Here is a 16501-nt window from a genome sequence, read left to right as displayed (position 1 = left end):
AACACCGACTCAGCAACCACCAGAGGGCGCCTCCTGCTCAGTGTATGAAACTTAGCCGACTGTCCTTTACAAGAATCCAAATGCGAAAGACAGAAATCTGGGATAAGTTTGTATAGCTTCCACGTTTGAATTGAACGTATGCTTGTAATTAATCCACTGACAGTACTTTACTATGGGATGTTTACAGTATATCTTTTATCTGGTATGTTTTATGGTAAAAAATAAACTAATAAGCTGTGTGGATCTGAGCTCAACTTGTTAAAATGACAACTTTGAATAAAAAATTTATTTAATTTCTTCATTTTCAAAAAAGTGTAAATAAAAACATAAAAAAAACCTCACAATGTCTCTTATTAAACACTCAAAAAAGGTGATCAATTCAATTTTCAAATATATATATATATATATATATATATTTACCATCTATAACTTTCACACACACTAAATAATATACATTGATTTGGGTTATTTTTACCAAAGAATTGTAGCAGAATACATTTTGGAATAAATTTATGAAGAAAGGCACAATTTTTTAAACAAAGCTAATCAAAACATTTTTTTTTTTTGTGTCTTCATTTACAGTGCCTTGAAAAAGTATTCATACCCCTTGAAATTTTCCACATTTTGTCACGTTACACCCAAAAACGTAAATGGATTTTGTTGGGATTTTATGTGACAGACCAAAGTGGCACATGGTTGTGAAGTGGAAGGAAAATGATAAGTGGTTTTGATTTTTTTTTACAAATAAATATTTGAAAAGTGTGGCGTGCATTTGTATTCAGCCCCCTTGTCAGGGATGTCTAACACAGGCATCCAACACAGGTTTAAACAGATCAGTGGGCTGCACTTAAGGAAACAGGCACAAAGGTAGGTGAGAAATATTTATATTTATTAAGGATAAGGCACACGTGCAAACCAAACAACAGCAAACCCCAAAACACCAAATCTGACTAACTAATATATACAAAAACAAGAGCATATATACATAAACAAGCAGGGATGAGAGACAAGGGGGAACAGGCAGCCAGATGGAGGGAGCAGTGGCAAGGGAAAGCTGGAATCAGGGGACGAGACTCAGGGACTGGGTACAAGGTACAGGAAACAGAGTCCAGGACAGGGCAGGAAGAAGATCAGGAACATATACAGGAAACAGATCAGGTCAGGCAGGAACAAGGTTAGCAGAGAGGATACTGAAGCACTGAACCTCAGTGAAGGGCAAGCTTATATACTCCCAGCAGGCTCACATCAAGTGCAGCTTGATTAGTGAAGAGTCCATCTACTGGGAAATACCCGCTGGTGGCCACCAGAATTGCACCCTTAGTTGCTGAAGGTAATAGTGCCACCATCAGGTGACCAAAGCCACAACACGGATCATGACACCCCTTTACTCTGATACCCCTAACTAAAATCTAGTGGATCAATTTTTAGAAGTCACTGTGTGTAATTTAATCTTAGTATAAATACAGCTGTTCTGTGAAGCCCTCAAAGGTTTGTTAGAGAACCATATTGAACAAACAGCATCATGAAGGCCAAGGAACACACCAGACAGGTCAGGGATAAAAGTTTATAGCAGGGTTAGGTTATAAAAAAATATCCCAAGCTTTGAACATCTCATAGAGCACTTTTCAATCCATCACCTGAAAATGGAAAGAGTATGGCACAACTGCAAACCTACCAAGACACAGGGGCGGATCCTGGGGGGGGGGGGCAATTACTTCCCCCCAAGAAAATACTGAGCAGGCTGTGCTGATGCCGACCCCCCATCAGCCCTTGCTGCCACAGGACACAGCACCGAAACTGACAGGCTCTGTGAAGGGACACAGGCAGAGCCGCGGATACGGGAGATTTCCACCCCTCCTTCTCCTCCTTGAGATGAGCATTCACATGGCTGAGAAACTAGCAGCTAGAGCATTATGGCATATGTAGCCCCAGATATCAGCAGGCCCAGGATGATTCCCTAGGGACTGCAGCCCCCAACATGCCGAGAGGGAGGGGGAAGAGGAAGAGAGGAGAAGAGGGTCCATGAGGCTGTTGGGTGCCAGTGATTCTATTATTATCCTCCAAGGTAAGAACTTACCTCCAGGTGGGAGGATCGATGGGGATGAGGGGGGCAGGCTTCCATAGAGGTACAGGACCTTATCTCTGGATGCTCCCACCCTGTCCTCCCCTCCACCTGGCTGCATCCACCCTGTCCTCCCCTCCACCTGGCTGCACCCATCCTGTCCTCCCCTCCACCTGGCTGCAACCACCAATACTTTTTCAAGACACTGTGGGCCAGATCCACAAAAGGGATACGCAGGCGTATCTACTGATACGCCGTCGTATCCCTGTTTCTATCTATGCGGCTGATTCATAGAATCAGTTACGCATAGATATTCCTAAGATCCGGCAGGTGTAATGCCCCGTACACACCATCACTTTATGTGATGAAAAAAAATGACGTTTTTAAAAACGTCACTTTAATTGACCGTGTGTGGGGGAAAACGTTGTTTTATGTCTTCTAAAAAACGACCAAAAAAAATTGAAGCATGCTTCAATTTTATGTGTCGTTTTTCAAAACGTCAACTTTTACTTCACAGAAATTGACCGTGTGTAGCAAAAAACGTTGTTTAAAACGAAGTTTTTTCACCCGCGCATGCCCAGAAGCTACTATGGAAGAGCCCTGGGGCCATCATAAAAAAAAAAATACTAAATTCTGAGTTTCAAAGTCAGAATTCTGAGATTAAAAAGACAGAATTCTGTGTTTCAAAGTCAGAATTCTGAGATTAAATGTCAGAATTCTGAGATTAAATGTCAGAATTCTGTGTTTCAAAGTCAGAATTCTGAGATTAAATGTCAGAATTCTGAGATTAAAAAGACAGAATTCTGAGTTTCAAAGTCAGAATTCTGAGATTAAATGTCAGAATTCTGAGATTCTAAATCTAGTAGTCTCTATTAGGAGGATTTTAGGAGCAATTAGCAATAATGTAGTAACACCCATAGACCATCATTCTGCAGACATACAAGTCTGGTGCTCTAGATATAGATCTGTAAATCTATCTTAGTTACAGCATACAGTATGGGGAAGCAGGCAATGCTGGGCTCTCTGGTTCCTCTACAGTCCCACAGTTTACTGTCATTTGCTCTAACATAAAGAGGGATGCTGAAAACGAGTGTATTGTGTGTGTGAGTGGGGGGGGGGGGGGGATGACACAGCTTCCATAGATAACAGAACACAATGCACCCCAACTTTTAGGAAACATTGCACTGTTGCCCCAACAAGAGGGAATTGTGAGCACAATGTGTGTCTTTGTTCAGAACGGCTTGATTATAGCAATTACATGTCTGGACTAATTCTTACAGAGAATGAACCCCATATTACACATAAAAATCGAGACAGGTATATAGCTTGAGAAATAGCTCAATGCATAGGGTGACAGACTTGTGTTTCATATTTTGTGGGTTCGAATCCAGGAGACAGCACAATTTGTTTTTAAGTTATATGTATATATACATATTATTTTATACATTGCTCTTAGATTAAAATAGAGATGTCCCAATACCAATATTAGTAAATCAATATATTGAAAATGTATATGTCTTCAAAAAATTAAGCTCTGAGCTGGATTCGAACCCAAAACTTAAAAACACAGAAGTCTATTACTCTAACCATTGAGCTATAACCCAAATCATAAAACTCTACTCTTTTTTTAGGTTTAATATGGGGTTCATTCTCTGTAAGAATTAGTCCAGACATGTAATTGCTATGATCAAGCCGTTCTGACCATAGACACACATTGCCTTCTAGCCATTCACAATTCCCTCATGTTGGGGCAACAGTGCAATGTTTCCTTAAAGTTGGGGTGCATTGTGTTCTGTTATCTATGGAAGCTGTGTCACCCCCCCCCCCCACTCACACACACAATACACTCGTTTTCAGCATCCCTCTTTATGTTAGAGCAGATGACAGCAAATGGAGGAACCAGAGAGCCCAGCACTGCCTGCTTCCCCATACTGTATGCTGTAACTAAAATAGATTTAAAGATCTACATATAGAGCACAAAACTTGTATGTCTGCAGAATCATGGTCTATGGGTGTTACTACATTATTGCTAAATGCTCCTAAAATCCTCCTAATAGAGACTACTATATTTAGAAACTCCGAATTTTGAGTTTCAAAGTCAGAATTCTGAGATTAAAAGTCAGAATTCTGAGATTAAAAGTCAGAATTCTGAGTTTCAAAGTCAGAATTCTGAGTTTCAAAGTCAGAATTCTGAGATTAAATCTCAGAATTCTGAGATTAAAAGTCAGAATTCTGAGATTAAAAGTCAGAATTCTGAGTTTCCAAAGTCAGAATTCTGAGTTTCAAAGTCAGAATTCTGAGATTAAAAGTCAGAATTCTGAGATTAAAAGTCAGAATTCTGAGATTAAAAGTCAGAATTCTGAGATTAAATGTCAGAATTCTGAGATTAAAAGTCAGAATTCTGAGATTAAAAGTCAGAATTCTGAGATTAAATGTCAGAATTCTGAGATTAAAAGTCAGAATTCTGAGATTAAAAGTCAGAATTCTGAGATTAAATGTCAGAATTCTGAGATTAAAAGTCAGAATTCTGAGATTAAAAGTCAGAATTCTGAGATTAAATCTCAGAATTCTGAGATTAAAAGTCAGAATTCTGAGTTTCAAAGTCAGAATTCTGAGATTAAATCTCAGAATTCTGAGATTAAAAGTCAGAATTCTGAGATTAAATCTCAGAATTCTGAGTTTCTAAATCTAGTAGTCTCTATTAGGAGGATTTTAGGAGCAATTAGCAATAATGTAGTAACACCCATAGACCATGATTCTGCAGACATACAAGTCTGGTGCTCTACATATAGATCTGTAAATCTATTTTAGTTACAGCATACAGTATGGGGAAGCAGGCAGTGCTGGGCTCTCTGGTTCCTCCATTTGCTGTCATCTGCTCTAACATAAAGAGGGATGCTGAAAACGAGTGTATTGTGTGTGTGAGTGGGGGGGGGGGGTGACACAGCTTCCATAGATAACAGAACACAATGCACCCCAACTTTAAGGAAACATTGCACTGTTGCCCCAACATGAGGGAATTGTGAATGGCTAGAAGGCAGAAGGACAATGTGTGTCTATGGTCAGAACGGCTTGATCATAGCAATTACATGTCTGGACTAATTCTTACAGAGAATGAACCCCATATTAAACCTAAAAAAAGAGTAGAGTTTTATGATTTGGGTTATAGCTCAATGGTTAGAGTAATAGACTTCTGTGTTTTTAAGTTTTGGGTTCGAATCCAGCTCAGAGCTTAATTTTTTGAAGACATATACATTTTCAATATATTGATTTACTAATATTGGTATTGGGACATCTCTATTTTAATCTAAGAGCAATGTATAAAATAATATGTATATATACATATAACTTAAAAACAAATTGTGCTGTCTCCTGGATTCGAACCCACAAAATATAAAACACAAGTCTGTCACCCTATGCATTGAGCTATTTCTCAAGCTATATACCTGCATCGATTTTTATGTGTAATATGGGGTTCATTCTCTGTAAGAATTAGTCCAGACATGTAATTGCTATAATCAAGCCGTTCTGAACAAAGACACACATTGTGCTCACAATTCCCTCTTGTTGGGGCAACAGTGCAATGTTTCCTAAAAGTTGGGGTGCATTGTGTTCTGTTATCTATGGAAGCTGTGTCATCCCCCCCCCCCCCACTCACACACACAATACACTCGTTTTCAGCATCCCTCTTTATGTTAGAGCAAATGACAGTAAACTGTGGGACTGTAGAGGAACCAGAGAGCCCAGCATTGCCTGCTTCCCCATACTGTATGCTGTAACTAAGATAGATTTACAGATCTATATCTAGAGCACCAGACTTGTATGTCTGCAGAATGATGGTCTATGGGTGTTACTACATTATTGCTAATTGCTCCTAAAATCCTCCTAATAGAGACTACTAGATTTAGAATCTCAGAATTCTGACATTTAATCTCAGAATTCTGACTTTGAAACACAGAATTCTGTCTTTTTAATCTCAGAATTCTGACTTTTAATCTCAGAATTCTGACTTTGAAACACAGAATTCTGACATTTAATCTCGGAATTCTGACATTTAATCTCAGAATTCTGACATTTAATCTCAGAATTCTGACATTTAATCTCAGAATTCTGACTTTGAAACACAGAATTCTGTCTTTTTAATCTCAGAATTCTGACTTTGAAACTCAGAATTTTGTATTTTTTTTTTTTTTTATGATGGCCCCAGGGCTCTTCCATAAGCTACTTATGAAGCAAGCTTCAATGGAAAAAGTGGTGAGAACGTAACCTCGCTTTGCTAGAACATTGTGAGAAAAACGATGGTGTGTATGCAACTTCGTCTTTGAAAATTGAAGTTTCAAAAACGTCATTTTTTACTTCACAGAAAATGTCTTTTTTTTCATCACATAAAGTGATGGTGTGTACGGGGCATAATAGTTTTACACTGTCGTATCTTAGGATGCAGTATCGCGGCCACCGCTGGGGGCATTTCTCGTCGAAATTCCGCGTCGGGTATGCAAATTAGCACTTACGGAGATCCACAAAGCTTTTTCCCTTTTTTTTTTTTCCGTAAGTGTTAGTTTGCCGTCGCAAAATTAGGGCTGCTTTTACAAAGTGTAAACTTAGTACACCATGTAAAAGTATACCCTTCTTTCCCGCGTCGCTGTCAAATTTTTTTAAAAAAAATTTTTTTTTCCCGCCGCAACTCTTTTTTTTTCTTTTACACCTGTCGCGATTCTCAAAACTCGGCGCAACGTAACTTCGCGCAAAGCACGTTGGGAAAATCGCGTCGGGAGCATGCGCAGTACGTCCAGCGCGGGAGCGCGCCTAATTTAAATGGGACTCGCCCCATTAGATTGGGCCCGCCTTGCGCCGGACGGATTTAAGTTACACCGCTGCAAATTTCTAGGTAAGTGCTTTGTGGATCGGGCACTTAGGTTGCGGCGGTGTAACTTAAATCCGAATATTTCAGTTGCGCCCGCTGTACGTGGATCTGGCCCTGTGTATTTATTTGTGTGTGTGTGTATATATATATATATAATTGCATTTTATAGTTGCCCTCCTGCTTTTGTCCCTGTCCCCCCATGTGCCCCCCTAAATAGGAATGCTGGAGACACCACTGTCCCTGCATCACTGCATTTTTGCATCTAAAAGAAGACTGCCATTACTGTGCAGGGAGAGATGACATCACCTCTCACTGCCCGCCCTCACTCTGGGACAACAGGGACACCGTCACTGGCCACAGGCAGTGACAATCTGCATCTGGTGACAGGCAACTGTGGCAAGTGACACACTCGGGGCTCCCACTTATTCTGCATTATAGTGAGTTGAACTATTTCATTCTATATTATAATGTAATAATAGCAATAAAGGGAGGCCCGGAGCAAAAAGACAGCAAGAATAGCAGAGGGCCGGGCATGACAGTGTGTCTAGTGACACAGGCAGGTTCAGGCATCGTGGATGGGGGAGGTGTGAGGAGCAGGATTGGTTGGGAGAGGGGTGTGGTGCTAGGTGGAGCAGGATTGGCTAAGAGTTGAGTGGGGGAGCTAGGAGAGCAGGATTGGGCACAAGAGGCAGGGGAGTGGCAATATAAAAGTGCGGGGCGGGGCCAGCGAGGTCAGTTGCAGCTTGGAGAGCACAGAGGAATCAGCTTTTCCTCCTGCTCCCGGAATCCAAGATGGCGGTCGTGGACCTCGTGCTGGCGCGTTTGCGTGCGGAAGCTGCGACTCGGGGTGCAGATTGGTTGGAGAGGAGGGCAGCGGAGTGGGTCTCTGAGCAGGCGAGCGGTTCGGGCGGCGGTGAGTTGACCCCACGCGGGCGGAGGTCGCGGCCTCCGGCCCGCTATTCGCCGGGGCCTTCAACAAGGGCTGGGAAGGGGGCGCGGAGCCCACCGGGGGGGCGGTCGGCCCCCCCGCCGAAGCGGGTGACTCGGAGCGAAGCGGAGGGGACCGAGCAGGACACACGCCGCCGACCTCCGTCGGTGGGCGGGGCCACGGGCCGTTTTGGTGCCGCTTCCTCGTCTGCGGGCGGTGGGGGGGGGGACGCCTTCTAACTCCACGGCGGGAACGGGGGCTGCAAAGGGCAAACAGAAGGCCTCAGATCCACCAGGCACGGCCGCGGGGCCCTCTTCACGTGGGGTCGGCGGTTCCGCTGGTGGGCGGGGCGCGGCGCAGAAAAAATCGGGCGGTGGAGATCGGAGGGGGGTCACAGAGACGGCGTCGGGTGGTCTGCCTGCTGCAACAACGCGGGGCAGAGGAGCAGTGAAGGGCCGGCTGGAACGGAGGGAAGACTCCGGGGCCTCCAGGTCACCTTCGCCTGGGGGTCTGTCGGCCGCACCGATCCCAGTCGGGGAGGACAGGTCGGGGGGCGAGGTATCGGATGACGAGGAGGAAGGAGATGAGCCGGAGCGTGAGCCAGCGGTGGAGGTCCGGTCTACGGCAGCGGGAGCATCTCCCGGCAGGCCTGGTAAGTCCACTACCTTACAGGTATCTTCTTTAACTGACGCATTATTTGATCTGTTGGGGGTGGGAAGGGGGGGGTGTCTGCACCTCCGCCGCCGGTGGCGGTGGCTGCACCGGTGGTGGCGGGCGTCGCGCCTGCCGCCTCCGGGTCCGACGCCTTGTTGAATGAGCTGGTGGGGGGCCTCAGGGAGCTTTTGGGCCGGGTGGCTGCGGTACAGGGCCCTTCGCCGCAGGTGGCCCCGTGGGCACCTGTGGCTGCGGGCGTGACTGGGGGGGATGCTCTGGCCGGGGGGGGGGGTTGCATCTCCGCAGCCCCCCCCGGTGGCCCCTGCAGCGGGTCAGGTGGTAACGGAGAAGACAAAGGCAGGGGGGCCCCGGAGGTGGTGACTCGTTCCGATCTGGTACGTATTGCGGACGCGGCGAGGGGCGAGGTTTATATCTGCTATGAGTGTCCGTTGGGGGCCCATTTGAAACAAGAGGTCAAGGACAAAATTTACAAGAGCGAATATGTAGAGATCTTCTCCCTGTTGCCGTTGGAGAAATTCAACCTCGACAGGGTGAAGCCGGATGATTCTAAAAAAGAGGACGAGGAGAAGAGGCGTTATAGGCTGATTCCACGCACTTTCGTTAACTGGCTTCAGGCGTTCGCCATTATGGCTAGCGTCGTCGGCGAGAAAAACCCCGAGCATTGCTCGGCGTTGTTCGGGTACATGGATTCCATCGGGGAGGCGCACCGGGTGTACGGGGGGTCGGCTTGGCTCAGGTACGATGAGCAGTTCCGTCAGCGGCGGGCGGTTAGGCCCTCTCTTCGCTGGGATCAGAAGGATATCAGCCTCTGGATGCGGCTCATGGCGGCGGCTAAGGCCCCGGCGCAGTCTTTTCACGGGGGGGCCGGGGGTGCGACCTCCTCAGGACCGTCGGCCGGAAAAAAGTGGGGAGTTTGCTGGCAGTTCAATGAGAACGCCTGCAAATTCGGAGGATCGTGCAAATTCAAACACGAGTGCTCAGGGTGTGGGGGATCCCACCCCGCAGCCAAGTGTTTTAAAAAAGGTAAGCGGGCCGGTGACGCTGCTCAAAAAAGGGACGACTCCGGTGAGGGAGGAAAGGATGCGTCCTTTTCTAAATAGGTACCCGGATAGGGCGGCGGCGGAACTATTGTCCTCGGGGTTCAGGGACGGTTTCAAGATACCGTGTTCACTGGCGGTGGTGCCGCCGGTGGCGCAGAATTTGAAATCGGCTCTCCTTCATCCGGGGGTGGTGGGGGAAAAGTTGGGCAAGGAAGTGGCACTAGGCCGGATGGGCGGGCCGTTTGCGGCCCCACCCTTGCCGGAGCTGGTGGTATCTCCGTTGGGGGTGGTGCCTAAGAAGGAACCGAACAAATTCCGTCTTATTCACCACCTGTCATTCCCGAAAGGGGGCTCGGTCAATGACTTTATCGATCCGGAAGCCTGCACGGTGTCCTACACGTCATTTGATGCGGCGGTCCGGTGGGTGCGGCGGTACGGACGTGGGGCTCTCATGGCCAAGGCGGACATCGAATCCGCATTTCGGTTGTTGCCGGTGCATCCCGACTGTTTTAGGCTGTTGGGATGTTGCTGGCAGGGCCAGTATTATGTTGACCAGTGTCTACCCATGGGCTGCTCCATCTCCTGTGCGCTGTTTGAGACCTTCAGTTCCTTTTTGGAATGGGTGGTCAGGGATGTATCGGGCCTGGACTCGATCATTCACTATCTGGATGACTATCTTTGCGTGGGGCCGCCTTCCTCTGGTGTGTGTGCGACTCTACTGTCAACGTTGCAGCACATTGCGGGACGTTTTGGCGTGCCATTGGCGGCCGACAAGACGGAAGGCCCCACGACGGAGATTAGTTTCCTGGGTATAGTGATCGATTCGGAGGCAATGGAGTGTCGCCTTCCCGGGGATAAGCTCGAGGCCATGAAAACGGAAGTCAGGGCGTTTCAGGGCTTGCGTAAGGTGCAGCTTAGGGCCTTGCAGTCTCTGCTGGGCAAACTAAATTTCGCCTGTAGGATTATTCCCATGGGCAGAATATTTTGCCGACGGCTGTCGGCGGCTACGGCAGGGGCAAAGGCCCCCACTCATTTCATTCGCTTGTCTAAGGATCACCGGGAGGACTTGAAGGTATGGTATGAGTTCCTGACGTCCTACAACGGCAGGTCGATGTGGCAGTCCGGTCCGGTGAGTAATTTTGACGTGGAACTGGTAACGGATGCAGCAGGGTCTACAGGCTATGGGGCTTTCTTCAAGGGGCAGTGGAGCGCGGAACCTTGGCCTCAGTCTTGGGTGGAGGCAGGCTTTCTCCGGAACCTAGTGCTGCTGGAACTTTTTCCAGTTGTGTTGGCTATTGAGCTTTGGGGGGAGGCCTGCAGCAACCTTAAACTGAGGCTAAATTGTGACAACATGGGAGTGGTCCAGGTGGTGAACCGCATGTCCGCGTCATCACAACCGGTCATTCGGCTCATGCGGCAGTTAGTGTTGAGGTGTTTACAACTGAACATTTTCATTTATGCCGTGCATATCCCGGGCGTGGAGAACACGCTGGCTGACTCCTTGTCTCGTTTTCAGTGGGACAAGTTCAGAGAGCTGGCCCCGGCCGCGGAGGCTGTCGGGGTTCCGTGCCCGGGCTGGATTTGGGAGCTGGCGCTGGAATAGCCGCCTCGTGGATAAAGCAGTCAGTTAGCTCTGCCACATGGTCGGCATACGTCAAGGTATGGAAGGAATGGTTGGAGTTGGGTGCCGAAGCTGGGGTCTCTAGCGGGGGGGCGGATGATCGTTTACAGGTAATTTACTTGGTAGCCAGGAACATGGAACGAAGGGTGTCCGTGTCCGCCATTGAGAAAAAATTGGCGGGTTTGGCGTTCTTTTTCAAGCTGGTGGGGGGGGTGGATTGGACTAAGGACTTCTGGGTGAAACAGGCTTTGAAAGGCTACAGGAAAGGGCGCAAGGTGCAGGATAACAGGAGGCCGGTCTCTTTTTCCAATTTGGTAGGTATCAGGGAGGTCCTGGACGGGGTTTGTACGGGGCGCTATGAATGCCTACTGTTCGCGGCGGCTTTTTCGCTGGCGTTCTACGGGGCGTTCCGCATCAGTGAATTGGTTAGCCCCTCTCGCCTGAGGGCCGGGGGGCTGATGAAGGAAGATGTGTGGATAGCGGAAGACAAGGTGGGTATTCGGCTGCGCCGATCAAAAACCGATCAGAGGGGCAGAGGGGTGGACGTGGTTCTCTTTTCCTTGCCGGGGGCCAGAGTGTGCCCAGTGGCAGCGGTCAAGGCCTTTTTGGAAGTCAGGCCAGAAGGGGGCGGGCCGTTTCTTAAGCACGAGGATGGGTCCTTTTTGTCCAAGTTCCAATTTGTGGCGGTTTTTCGCAGGTGCTTGCAAAGACTAGGCTTGGACGGTTCCGGGTTTTCGTCTCACTCTTTCCGAATCGGGGCGGCTACCGAAGCTGCCAGGTGCGGGATGAACGAGGCGGCAGTGCGGAAGATCGGGAGGTGGGAGTCTCGGAGGTTCCGTTTGTACGTTCGGCCACAGTTAGTGGTCGGTTAATGGGAGGGGGTGAGCTAACAGGGGGGGGGGGGGTTTCGCCTTATCAGGTGTTTTTGTTTCATTGGTGAGCAGTGTGGCTTGTTTGTTTCATTTCAGATGGAGGGACTGCACGCCTCGTCTGGATTGTTGGACATTCGTATGTTTGCTGGGGGGCAAGGAGGGCGGATGAGAAGCCGGACGGCAGGCAGCTGGGTATTTCCAGGAGGGAGGCAGTGTTGCGGTGGCTGGGGATACCGGGGATGATGTGGGGTAGGGTGCTCCCGGAGGTCGAGAGGTACGCCCGACTAGACAGGCCCCCTGATGTGCTGGTGATACACGCAGGGGGGAATGATTTTGGGGTCCGTAAAATCAGGGCTCTGATCACGGACATCAAAGCAGACATGGAGCGGCTGCGAGCGGCCTTTCCGGGGACAGTGCTGGTGTGGTCGGACATTGTTGCCCGCACACAATGGCGCAAGGCTCGGTCCGTGACCAAGCTCAATAGAGCCAGGACGTGGGTTAATCGGGTGGTAGGAAAATTTGTGGCACGCCTTGGGGGGCTGGTGGTACGCCATCAGGAACTGGAGACCAACGTGGGCATGTATCTGAGGAGGGACGGGGTTCATCTGACGGATGTGGGGATCGCTCTTTGGTCTATGGGGATACAAGAAGGGATTCAGAGAGCGCTGAGGGTGTGTGGGGGCCCTTAAAGGTGGAGGTGTCATCCTTTCGGGCTGTGGCGGTTATTTCTGTTGGTCTTTTATGGTGGCAGTAGAAAACGTGTGAAAACGGGGGTGTGGGGCTCATCAGTATATGGGCCCCTTAGGTATTCCAGCGAAAGGTTAGTTGGAATATGGTAATGTTTGCACTGCGGGCTGGGGTTGTCTCCGAGCGCACTACACGGACTGGAGGCCTAAGTTTAATGTTTGCTCGCAGTGCATTGTTCATACTGTTATATAGTGTAAAATGTGGAGACCGGGGGGCTGCCAGAAAAGACCAACAGAGTGGGGTTATTGTATGTGATTGATGTGTTGGATATTTATGTTGGATATTTATGTTTCATTTAATTTTGGAGTTTTGGATATCGATTATGTTTTAATAAAATAGGCTGTTGTGGCCAGTTTACTCCAAAGCAAAGGTGTGGTCTCTTTACTATATAGTTAAGTGGGGGACAATTAAGGGGTGGAGTATCATGGGGTCTCAACGGTCCAGGTATTGGGTCACATCTGGGCTACACTAGTCAAGGGAGGCCCGGAGCAAAAAGACAGCAAGAATAGCAGAGGGCCGGGCATGACAGTGTGTCTAGTGACACAGGCAGGTTCAGGCATCGTGGATGGGGGAGGTGTGAGGAGCAGGATTGGTTGGGAGAGGGGTGTGGTGCTAGGTGGAGCAGGATTGGCTAAGAGTTGAGTGGGGGAGCTAGGAGAGCAGGATTGGGCACAAGAGGCAGGGGAGTGGCAATATAAAAGTGCGGGGCGGGGCCAGCGAGGTCAGTTGCAGCTTGGAGAGCACAGAGGAATCAGCTTTCCCACCCACCCTCCCTTATTGCATTACCAGTTGTTGTCGGTGTCTTTTTCTTTTGCAGGTACGGTTGGACGGTCGTCACGACAGCTGGGTTGGCGGTTATTTCTGTTGGTCTTTATGGTGGCAGTAGAAAACGTGTGAAAACGGGGGTGTGGGGCTCATCAGTATATGGGCCCCTTAGGTATTCCAGCGAAAGGTTAGTTGGAATATGGTAATGTTTGCACTGCGGGCTGGGGTTGTCTCCGAGCGCACTACACGGACTGGAGGCCTAAGTTTAATGTTTGCTCGCAGTGCATTGTTCATACTGTTATATAGTGTAAAATGTGGAGACCGGGGGGCTGCCAGAAAAGACCAACAGAGTGGGGTTATTGTATGTGATTGATGTGTTGGATATTTATGTTGGATATTTATGTTTCATTTAATTTTGGAGTTTTGGATATCGATTATGTTTTAATAAAATAGGCTGTTGTGGCCAGTTTACTCCAAAGCAAAGGTGTGGTCTCTTTACTATATAGTTAAGTGGGGGACAATTAAGGGGTGGAGTATCATGGGGTCTCAACGGTCCAGGTATTGGGTCACATCTGGGCTACACTAGTCATGCGCTTCAATCATCCTGACACCATATTAACCATGGTGCCGAGATGATTGAAGTGCCAACACCAGCCATTGCCCGACAAATTGCCCGCATAAATGTTGGCAGTGCCCCTTCCGAGATTAGACTCTGTATCCACTCCTGCCAAGACATGGCTGTCCACTATGAGGCTGTCGGATGGAGGGAGCATTAATCAGAAAATAAGTCAAGAGGCCCATGGTAACTCTGGAGGAGCTGCAGCAGTGGCGGCTGGTGCTTAAATTTTTTTGGGGGGGGCGCAAACAAACGAAAAAATAAATAAAAAAACAATTGCAGCCTCACTGTGCCCATCAAACACAGCCACTGTGCCCATCAAACACAGCCACTGTGCCATGCCATCAATTGTCGCCACTGTGCCATCAATTGTCACCACTGTGCCATGCCATCAATTGTCACCACTGTGCCATCAATTGTCGCCACTGTGCCATGCCATCAAACGCAGCCACTGTGCCGTCATTTATCGCCACTGTGCCCATCAATTGTTACCACTGTGCCATGCCATCAAACGCAGCCACTGTGCCATCAATTTTTACCACTGTGCCATCAATTGTCGGCACTGTGCCCATCAATTGTCACCACTGTGCCATGCCAAACGTAGCCACTGTGCCATCAAACGCAGCCAACCGTGCCATGTCATCAAACGCAGCCACCGTGCCTTTACCACTGTGCCATCAATTGTCGCCACTGTGCCCATCAATTGTCACCACTGTGCCCATCAATTGTCGCCACTGTGTCCATCAATTGTCACCACTGTGCCCATCAATTGTCACCACTGTGCCCATCAATTGTAGCCACTGTGCCCTGTAAATGCTGCCAGATTGCCCCCCCCGCCCAGTACTTACCTTTCTGGGGTCAGCCATCCTCCTTCCACAGTCCCTCGACTTCTTCTCCCGCCCTCGATGACGCTTCAGCCAATAAGGTTACCGGTAACCAGAACCGGTGAACCTGATTGGCTAAGACGCCTGTCAGTGTTAGCCAGGGAACGCACCCCCCGTGCATCCCCTGGTTAAAGTGGAGTTTCCATCCCAAAAATATTTTTTCATTATTGTGCTCATTAGACCTAAAAAAGAAAAAAAGACAATTTTTTACTCAGCTGGAAATGCCTGTTGCTATGCGGTCCCACGAAATCTACCTTTGGATCCACCTAGGATTCTGACATCATCTCCCTCTAATGCTCCTGGGAAATGTGTGTCATCATTTCCCAGGATGCAGTGCGCTACCCAATTATCACTTCCCATCCAAGACTTCCAGGAAGTAAGTGCTTGTGAGCTTCACAATGCCCACAAGCAAAATGACAACGGTGTGGACATAGTTTTATGAACTATATTTTTTTTAATAACTATGCGGAGCGGCGGCGGATTGTAAAATAGTAAGTGACCGGATTTATATTATAAAAACGCATGATGAAAGGACATACATTTAAAAAATGCTAATTGTGGTTGGAACCCCGCTTTAACTATTTGGAAGCCGATTACAGCCCTCGAGCTGTAATCGGAAAGCCTATCAGAGCCGCTGGCTCTGATAGGCACTTCCAAAGCCAACCATCTGCCGTTATTCAGATGGCCGGCGCTCACCAGGGGGCCGGCCATCTAAATAGTGGGCGGCAGCAACAATACATAGATTCATGCAATGCATGAATCTGTGTATTGTATTCAGTGGCCGTGCAGGAGCTAGGGGGGGTGGCGCTCCTGCGCCCTCTATGGACGCACCGCCACTGAGCTGCAGAGATCCACAGCTCTGTCCAGAATCTGTCCACAGGACAACTAATAGTCATGCACTCCACAAATCTGCCCTTTATTGAAGAGTGGCAAGAAGAAAGCCATTGTTCAAAGAAAGCCATAAGAAGTCCTGTTTGCAGTTTTTGTAAAGCCATGTGGGGGACACAGCAAACATGTGGAAGAAGGTGCTCTGGTCAGATGAGACCAAAATTGAACTTTTTGGCCCAAAAGCAAAAACGCTATGTGTGGTGGAAAACAAACACTGCACATCACCCTGAACACACCATCCCCAACGTGAAACATGGTGGTGGCAGCATCATGTTGTGGGGATGCTTTTCTTCAGCAGGTAAAGGAAAGCTGGTCAGAGTTGATGGGAAGATGGGTGTAGCCAAATACAGGGCAATCTTTTAAGAAAACCTGTTAAGCCCCATATACCGTATTTATTGCGGTATAACGCGCTCCCGCGTATACCGCGCACCCCTAAAGTTGCCTTGAATCCTGTGGAAAAAAAGTTTTTTTTGTACTTACAGTTTTGGTGTCTTGCGCGGCGTCCATCGGCGGCCTCGTCGGCGTCCGTCTGCGGCTTC

The sequence above is a fragment of the Rana temporaria genome, chromosome 12 (genome assembly GCF_905171775.1).
Source record: "Rana temporaria chromosome 12, aRanTem1.1, whole genome shotgun sequence".
Classification (NCBI taxonomy): domain Eukaryota; kingdom Metazoa; phylum Chordata; class Amphibia; order Anura; family Ranidae; genus Rana; species Rana temporaria.
The sequence above is the reverse complement of the archived record's forward strand: the minus strand, read 5'-3'. Positions refer to the sequence as shown.